The sequence below is a fragment of the Sciurus vulgaris genome (genome assembly GCF_902686455.1).
Source record: "Sciurus vulgaris genome assembly, chromosome: 1".
NCBI lineage: Eukaryota > Metazoa > Chordata > Mammalia > Rodentia > Sciuridae > Sciurus > Sciurus vulgaris.
This window is the reverse complement of record NC_136461.1, coordinates 20906670-20914963: the sequence shown is the minus strand read 5'-3', so window position 1 is coordinate 20914963 and position 8294 is coordinate 20906670.

Below are 8294 nucleotides of genomic sequence, written 5' to 3'. Positions count from 1 at the left end.
ACAGTACCCTGGGGTTGGCACTGTCAGACCAGCCGCCGTAAGGTCGGCATTTGGAATGCTGGGTACCATTCCAGGCACTGGACAGGTGGAACCTGCGTGTTCTTTGTGTGACAAGTCCTAGGGCTTGGACTTGGGTGGTATAGACACTGGGTTCTTGTGGGCCAGGAGCCGACTGGTGACTACAAGACGTTTTCGTGTCTAGTAAATCATTACAAGGGACTCCTGACACCCCTTAGCGTTCTGTTTCATTTTGCAGCACTGGGGCTTGAGCCCAGCGCCTTGCTCGCATGATAGTGGTTGTGCTCTATCACTGAGGTACATCCTCAGCCCCCTTTGAGGTTGAAACGCAGAGCTTATCTGGAGTGCACCGTGCCCCCTAGACAACAAATCAAGCCAAGGATAACAGTAACATTTGAGGCCCAAGTTAAGTAACATCTGCACCTCTTCACCCACAGTCCAGTCAAGCAAAGACCTTGGGAAACTAAAGGTTGATTCAACTGCCACCAGCACCTACTATGAGTTAGGTGCTTTTATTATTTTATTATTACATAGCCCATTTTAAATGAAAAAGACAAAAGCTCAGAGAGGGTCAGTGTCTTAATGTAGCACAGCTAGTGACGAAACTAGGATTCATTTCTAGATTTCTCTGTTCTCCCTTGTAAAACATTATTTGTGATAGTTACAGGAAGACATTTGAATTCACAAAGTGAGCTGAACAGCTAGGAATGAATCCAGATCAAAGTCAAGCAGGATTTCTCAAAGACTATATGCTTTTCTTTAACAAAGTTGCTGCAGGGCAATGCCACTAGCCCACTGCGGTATCTCTATTTTAATCACAGTCATCTGATCAAGACTCACGGGCCTGCCCAGGAATGCCCATTTGGCCAAGGCCAGGTCATCCCATGTACTGGATGCTAAAGAATGAAGGACTGGCTCATTTCGTTTCTACAGTGGAAAACAATAAGAATGAATACCTACAAAAATACAGTAGGAATTTCCCCCAAACAGGAAGCAGCCAAAGGAATGCACAGAGATGACCCTTCTGGATGCTCGGAGCCACACAGGCCTCTTCCACACACAACCTCCTTTCACAAATGGGGGAGAAGTAGCCAGGGAGAGAGAACGGTCATGCGCGTGTCTGACGCCACCTTAAATATTGATGGTGTAAAGAAGCAGACTGTCAGTGTTCAAAACAGCAAGACCCAGCTTCATCCTGTTTACAAGAAACCCACTTTAAATACAAAAAAGGGGCAGCTTGGGCAGTGGCACACACCTGTACTCCCAGCAGTCACTCGGGAGGCCGAAGCAGGAGGATGGAAGTTCGAGGTCAGCCTTAGCAATTCAGCAAGCCCTTAAGCAACTTTGTGAGACTCCGTCTCAAAATAAAAAGGGCTGGGGATGTGGTTCAGTGGTTAAATGGCCCTGGGTTCAGCCCCCAGGACCAAAAAAAAAAAAAGAAAAAAAAAGGCTTAGTGTGTAGGTAGTGTGTATGCACCTACAGCAGCGCCTCAAAGGAGAAGGATAAAGGACAAATACTTTATTAAGTGGTAACTTCAGTCACCCAATATTAGAAACCAACAGATCAGCAGGCAGAAAACCAGTAAGGATATATTTGAACTGGATAATGCTGTCAACCAGCAAATTCTAATTGATATAGGAGCAGCAGAACACATTCTCTAACTTACAGGGAACATTCATCACGAAGACCATTCTAGGCCACACACCCTGACAAACTTAAAGGAATAGAATTCACACAAAGAACAGCCTCAGATTGCAATGGAATCAAACCACAAATCAGTAACAAAGATACTGAAAAGTCCCAAAAAACTTGGAAATTCAACAACATACTTTCAAAGGGGAATTCTTAAGAGATAAACTATTTTGAACTAAAAATTTATCAAAATTGTGGAATGCAGCAAAAGCAGGGCTTAGAGGAAAATTTGTAGTATTGAATGCACACACTCAAAACTCAAATGAATGGCTTAAGCTTCCTCCCGAGGAAACTACAAAAAGGACAAATTCAAAGTGAGAAGCAGAAAAGAATAAAATTAAGAGCAGAAATAAATGAAATTGAAAACAGGAAATCAATTGATAAAATAAAACCAAAAGCTAGTTCTTTGAAAAGATCAATAAAATTGATATGGGGTAAGGAAAAGGAGGAGGGCAGAAGGGGAGCGGGAAGAGCAAATTACTAGTATCAGAAATGAATTAGAGCTGTCACTATAGATCCCAGGGACATTGAAAGGATAATAAAGGAATAGTAGGAGCAACTCTATCCCACAAGCTTAATATCCTAAATGAAATGCACCAATTCTTTGAAAGGCAACTTACCAAAACTAGGATGGAGAAATAGGTCATCTGAATAGGCCCATATCTGTTAAATAAAATGAAGCAATAATTAACCTGAAACTACCAGACCTAGTGGGGTCACTGGATTCTTCTAAACACTTAAGAAAGAAATACACCGATTCTCTGCCATCTCTTCCAGTAATCTCTATGAGACTGGCATGACCCCATACCAAAACTAGCGAAGACATCACAAGAAAGGAAAACTACAGATGGAGATCTCTAATGTACATCCAGACAGGAATCTTCAATAAAATGTTAGCAAATACAATCCAATGATATAAAAGAATGATACATCATGAACAAGTGAGATTTAGTCCAGGCATGTAAAACTGGCTGAACATTCGGAACTCAATTAATGTGGGCCGGGGCTGTAGCTCAGTGGTAATGCACTTGCAAAGCAGGACGCCCTGGATTCACTCCCCAGCACTGTTACCAAAAGAAAAAAAAAAAAAAAAAAATGTAATCCATCTCATGAATAGGCTAGAGCAGAAGAAATTACATGATCATATCAACTGATGAAGAACAAATCCAGCAGCTATTCATGATAAAAAAAAGGAAAAGAAAAAAACACCTCTCCACTACAGCTAACATTATACTTGATATTGAGAAACTAGATGCTTTTCTCTCAAGATCAGAAACTAGGTTATCAGTTATCAGGTAAGGCTATCCTGTCTTCCCACTCCTATTCATACTGGTAGTCCTACCTAATGCAATAAGACCCCCCCAAAAAAAAAAAAAAAACTGGGGGAGGCGAGAGTATACAGATTGGAAAGGAAGGAATAAAACTCTTTGTTCACGAGATAGAATTGTCTTTAGAGAAAATTCTGAAGAATAGAAAACCCCTAGAACTAGTAAGGCAATATAGCAAGTTTGCAGGACACAAGGTTAACATACAAAAGTCAATTGCTTTCCTAATGGCCAGACACCAACAATTAGAAATTGAAATTTCAAAACACAAAAATGGGGAGATAGCTAGCGTTGCCAAGCACAAGGCCCTGGCTTCAATCCCCAGCACTGCAAAACACACACACACACACACACACACACACACACACACAAACACATTAGTACCCCAAAATTTAGGTATAAATCCAATGAAATATGTACAGGACCAAATGAGAAAAACTATGAAACTTTGATGAGAGAAAGCAAAGATCTAAATAAACAGGGTGACATTTCATGTTCATGAACAGGAAAACTCTTTATTGTTTAAAGATTCTTTCCAACTTGAACTATGGAATCAATGTGTTCTTCGTCCAAATTTCAGCAAGTTATATCATGGCTATGAGCAAACAGAACATAAAATTCATGGAAAGACAGAAACCTGGAGTTGCCAACACGATATTGAAGGAGAAGAACAGAGGACTGGCACTGTCCAAACTCAAGACTTACCTAGAATCTGCAATGATCAGGAGAGTCCTATTGCTAGAGAACAGATCAGTGCAACAGACAGAAAACTCAGAAATGAACCCACAGAGATACGATCAACTGATCTTTAGCAGAGGAGTGAAAGCAATTCAATGGAGCAAGAAAAGTCTTCAACAAATATGGGAAAACAGGACATTCACATGCACAAAAACAAACCTAGACACAGAACTTACACCTTCCACAAACTTAACTCAAAATTCATAGACCTAGATAAAAACACAAAACCATAAAATTATTAGAAGAAAAGGAGCCAGGTGTAATAGTACATGCCTGGAATCACCCAGCAACTTTGGAGGCTGTGGCAGGAGATGGCAAGTTCTAGACCAGTCTCAGCAACTTAGTGAGATTCTGCCACAAAATAAAAATTTGGAGGGTTCAGGGATGTAACTCATTGGTAGAGTGCCCCTGGATTCAATCCCTGGTAGAGAAAACAAAACAAAACGAAACGAAAAGCAGAAAGCAGAAGAAAAATCTAGGTGATCTTTGAGTTTTGCAATAATCTCTCAGCTACAACACCAATAACACAATCCAGGAAAGAAAAATTCATGTTGGGCTTTATTAAAACATGAATTTCTGCTCTGTAAAAGACATTGATGAGAGTGAAAAAGCAAGCCACAAACTTGGAGAAAATATTTGTAAATCACATGTCTGAAAAGAATTTGTATCCAAAATATACAAAGAACTTTTTTTTTTTTTTTTAATACCAGGGAATGAACCCAGGGGCTCTTAACAACTGAACCACATCCCCAGCCCTTTTTTGTATTTTATTTACAGACAGGGTCTCACTGACTTGGTTAGCGCCTCACTAAGTTCCTGAGGCTGGCTTCAAACCTGGCATCCTCCTGCCTCAGCCTCCCGAGCTGCTGGAATGACAGGCGCGTGCCACAGTGCCTGGCAGAACTCTTAATACTCAACAAGAAACTGACCAACCCAATTTAAAAATGGGCAGAAGTCTGAATGGACACTAAAGAAGATACATGGATGACAAATAAGCATACGAAAAGAAGCTCAACGTTTTATGAGTTATTAGTTAATTGCAAATTAAAATAACAAGGAGATGACACCGTACATGGATTTAGATTTTGGCTAAAATCCCAAACTCTGACACCCCCAGTGCTGGTGAGGATGTAGAAAAAGAGGAACTCGCGCTGCTGGTGGGAATGCAAAAGGGTGCGGCCACCTTGGAAGAGGGTTTGGCAGTTTCTTATGAAGTTAGACATCCTCTTCCCATCCCACAGCGCCTCTCCCCTATCTGAATGAGTTGAAAACATCTCCACACAAAAACCTGCATTTGAATATTAACAGCAGCTTTATTCACAATTTTCAAAAGTTGGAAGCGACCACGATGTCCTTAGATGAACGGATGAATGAATAAATCAACCACAGCACCAGTGCCAGCCTGAGAGCCCACCTTTCTCGTCTCGAGGGCCCCCACCATGGCCCCATCCATCCTTGACCCAGGTGTGTCTCTCACCCCCTCACCTGGGTCCCAGCAGCTCTTGGATGGGTCGTGCTCAGCATGTTGAGTGGCATGGCTCTCTTCACCTGCAACGAAGGAGCCAGAAAAACAAGTGAATTCCGGGTCTGGCTCAGCTGTGGGAAGGACCTCTCCAGCACTGGGTTTGATTTGTAAGTGTCATAGGAAATGGGAGCCGTGGAATGTTCTTGAGCAGGATGAGGGGTGCTGAAGATTCTGCCAAGGTCAGGGCTATTCCCCAACCTGCTCCAACACTGCCCAGCTGCCCACCACCAGCTTGCCTTGGAGCGGGGAGACCAGTTTCCCACTTCACACAGGATAGACTCCTGGATCTTTGAGAATATGCCACTCTGACAAAAGACCAGTGGAGGGCACCAGGGAGAACGGGCAGCCCCCGTCCCCATCCCCACAGCCAAAGCAAAGCCCATCCTTGCCTGTTGCCCTGTTGCCAGCTGTGTCTGTGTTGGGTCCCCCAGGAGAACTGAAGAGGAACTCTGAGAAACCCCTTGGTAGGGAGGGAGGGAGAGAGCAGGGACTAAGGAGAGGTGTCAGGTCCTCGTGCTGGGGGTTTCTTTGAACAATTCCAGCTGGCTGGCAACTTTCTGATGCTGAGCTTGCAGGGAAGGTGTGGCCAGGGTCATCTCCACTCACTCAGTCCACCTTTTTAAAGTGCAAACCTGGCCATGACCCTCTCTTGCTTTAGAACCTGAGCGTGGGATTGGGAATGCAGCTTGGTGACACAGCACCTGCCTAGCATGTGCAAGGTCCAGGGTTCAGTCCTCTGCATCACAAGCCATGTTGGAGAAGGCACAACAGGCCCTGCTCTGGAGCAGCACAGGCTGAGGGCAGGTGACTGCAGGATTCCAACTATGACATTCTGGACATGCAGAGACAGTAAAAAGATCAGCCATTACCAGAGGCCCAGGGGAGAGAGGAGGGGCAACAGGGATCATGTGGATCATGGGGATCATGGATCTCAAACGAGAGCAGTGAAACTGTCAACGGTGGTACATGTCAGGTCACATGTGCCAAAGCCCCAGACTGAACCTGCAGAGACACCGATGGCAACACTCGGTGGAGGAAGAGACCCAGCAGGGCAGGCGTGGGGGAAGTGGGGACTCTGAACTTCACACCCAATTTTTCTGCAAATGTGTAAAGTCTATTAATTGCTATATTTTAAAAGGTGCCAGGAGTCAATCTAATGACTCCTCGGATTTTACAAAATCCCCACTCTGCCTGTCCCTTTGGTGATCTACTTTGATATCCTGCAACCTGTGTACTACATTAGGGCTGGTACACCACGGCCATGGGCCAGATCCAGCCTGCTACCAATTTTCATATGGCCCTTGAGCTCAGAATAATCTTAACATTTTTAAATGAGTGGGGAAAAAATCAAAACAATATTTCATACGTCAACGTTATATCAAGTTCCCAGTTCAGTGTGCACCACAGGTGCCCGCCCATGCTCATTTGTTAGGGACCCTCTATTGCAGCAGAGTCACCAAACAGACTGGAAATCCCTCAAAGCTTAAAGTCTTTACACAGGTGAATCAGGAGATCCAAGATTGCAGATTAGAGGGAGGCTGTGTTCCTTGTCACTCCTTAACTCAGGTTTCAAGCAGAGGAACATCTATTTCTCTGTGAGGCAGTCTTTGCTGCTCATCGATCCCCTGCTGTTTACCCCATTTTTCCACCTCCATCACCTGCAGGCTGCCAGCATATCAACTACTTTTTGAGTGCAGATCACTCACTGACTGCTGCCTATCATCCAACATTTGCCTGTTTGCCTGCCTCTTGCCTGCTCATCACCTGCCTTTCACCTACCATCACCCACCTCCTGAGGTCCACCTGCCAATCATCTGCCAGTAGCCTGCAGACCACACACAGACTACCAGTGGATTGCCAGCTGCCTGCTGTTGCCTGGAAGTCCATTGTCACAGTATCTGCAGGTTTGGTTACACATGGCTGCCGCCATTTTGAGACAACAGCCAGGACCTGCAGGACCCCCAGCACGACTGACCACACCCCACATGGACTCAGCACCCCTGCCCTGAGCTGCAGCTTCCCATTTGCCAACACGTTTGGAAGCCAGTGAAGCCATCTTGGATTATCCTGGAAGCAGAAGCTGCCATCTTTAGGTGGGGCAAATCCTATCCTGAGATGCCTGCTGGAGAGTGGCAGCTCATTGTCAGGTACCTTTCATGCATCAGACTCCTGAAGACTGGGAGGTTTGAATACTATATGACTGTTATAACGTGGATTTTTCCCCTCCTTTTTGAAAAATGTTAAGTTTTTATTTCTTTATTTTTCTCACTGTATTTTCCTTTTGTTTACCTGTTTCCTCAGAGTCTCTTTCTCCCTTTTCTCATGCTAGCAATCAACCTCTTTTGAGTCCGCTTTCACTTTTCCTACAATCTAGTACTTCTATATACTCTTTTCTTATCCAATTAACAGTTAGATTCTACACCCCCTCCCTGTCCTCTTTGTCCACCATTAGAAACTGTAGACCTCATTGCAAATCTATTGGTTATACTGCAGTTAAATAATCAAATTCATCCTGTGTTTATTATGACAATAACTGTTAACGCCTTCATAGGGACTATTTGGTTTAGGGCTGCATATTGTCTGTACTGGGTGCTGCTAATATTGATCTCCCCCTTGAAGAAGAGGATTTGGAAACCTGCAGAGTTACTATAAGCCTATAGTGGGGAAACCCCAGATCTGCATTGCTAGAGGGGAAGATGCACGAACAACATGAAAAAAACACAGAAAGAAATTGTTCCAAACAAACCTAGATTGTATATTAATAGATCCAGTACAGCATTATAGAAGAAATGTCTGAAAAGGAGTTCAGAACATAATTAGAATGATTCGCAAAGCAAAGAATGAGATAAGAGAGCAAATGCAGGCAATGAATGATCACTTCAATAAACAGTTAAAAGAGCAACTGCAGAAAGCAAAAGATCATTTCAACAAAGAGAAATTCTAAAAAAACAAACAAACAAACAAACAAAAAAAAAAAAAAAAAAAAAAAAAAAAC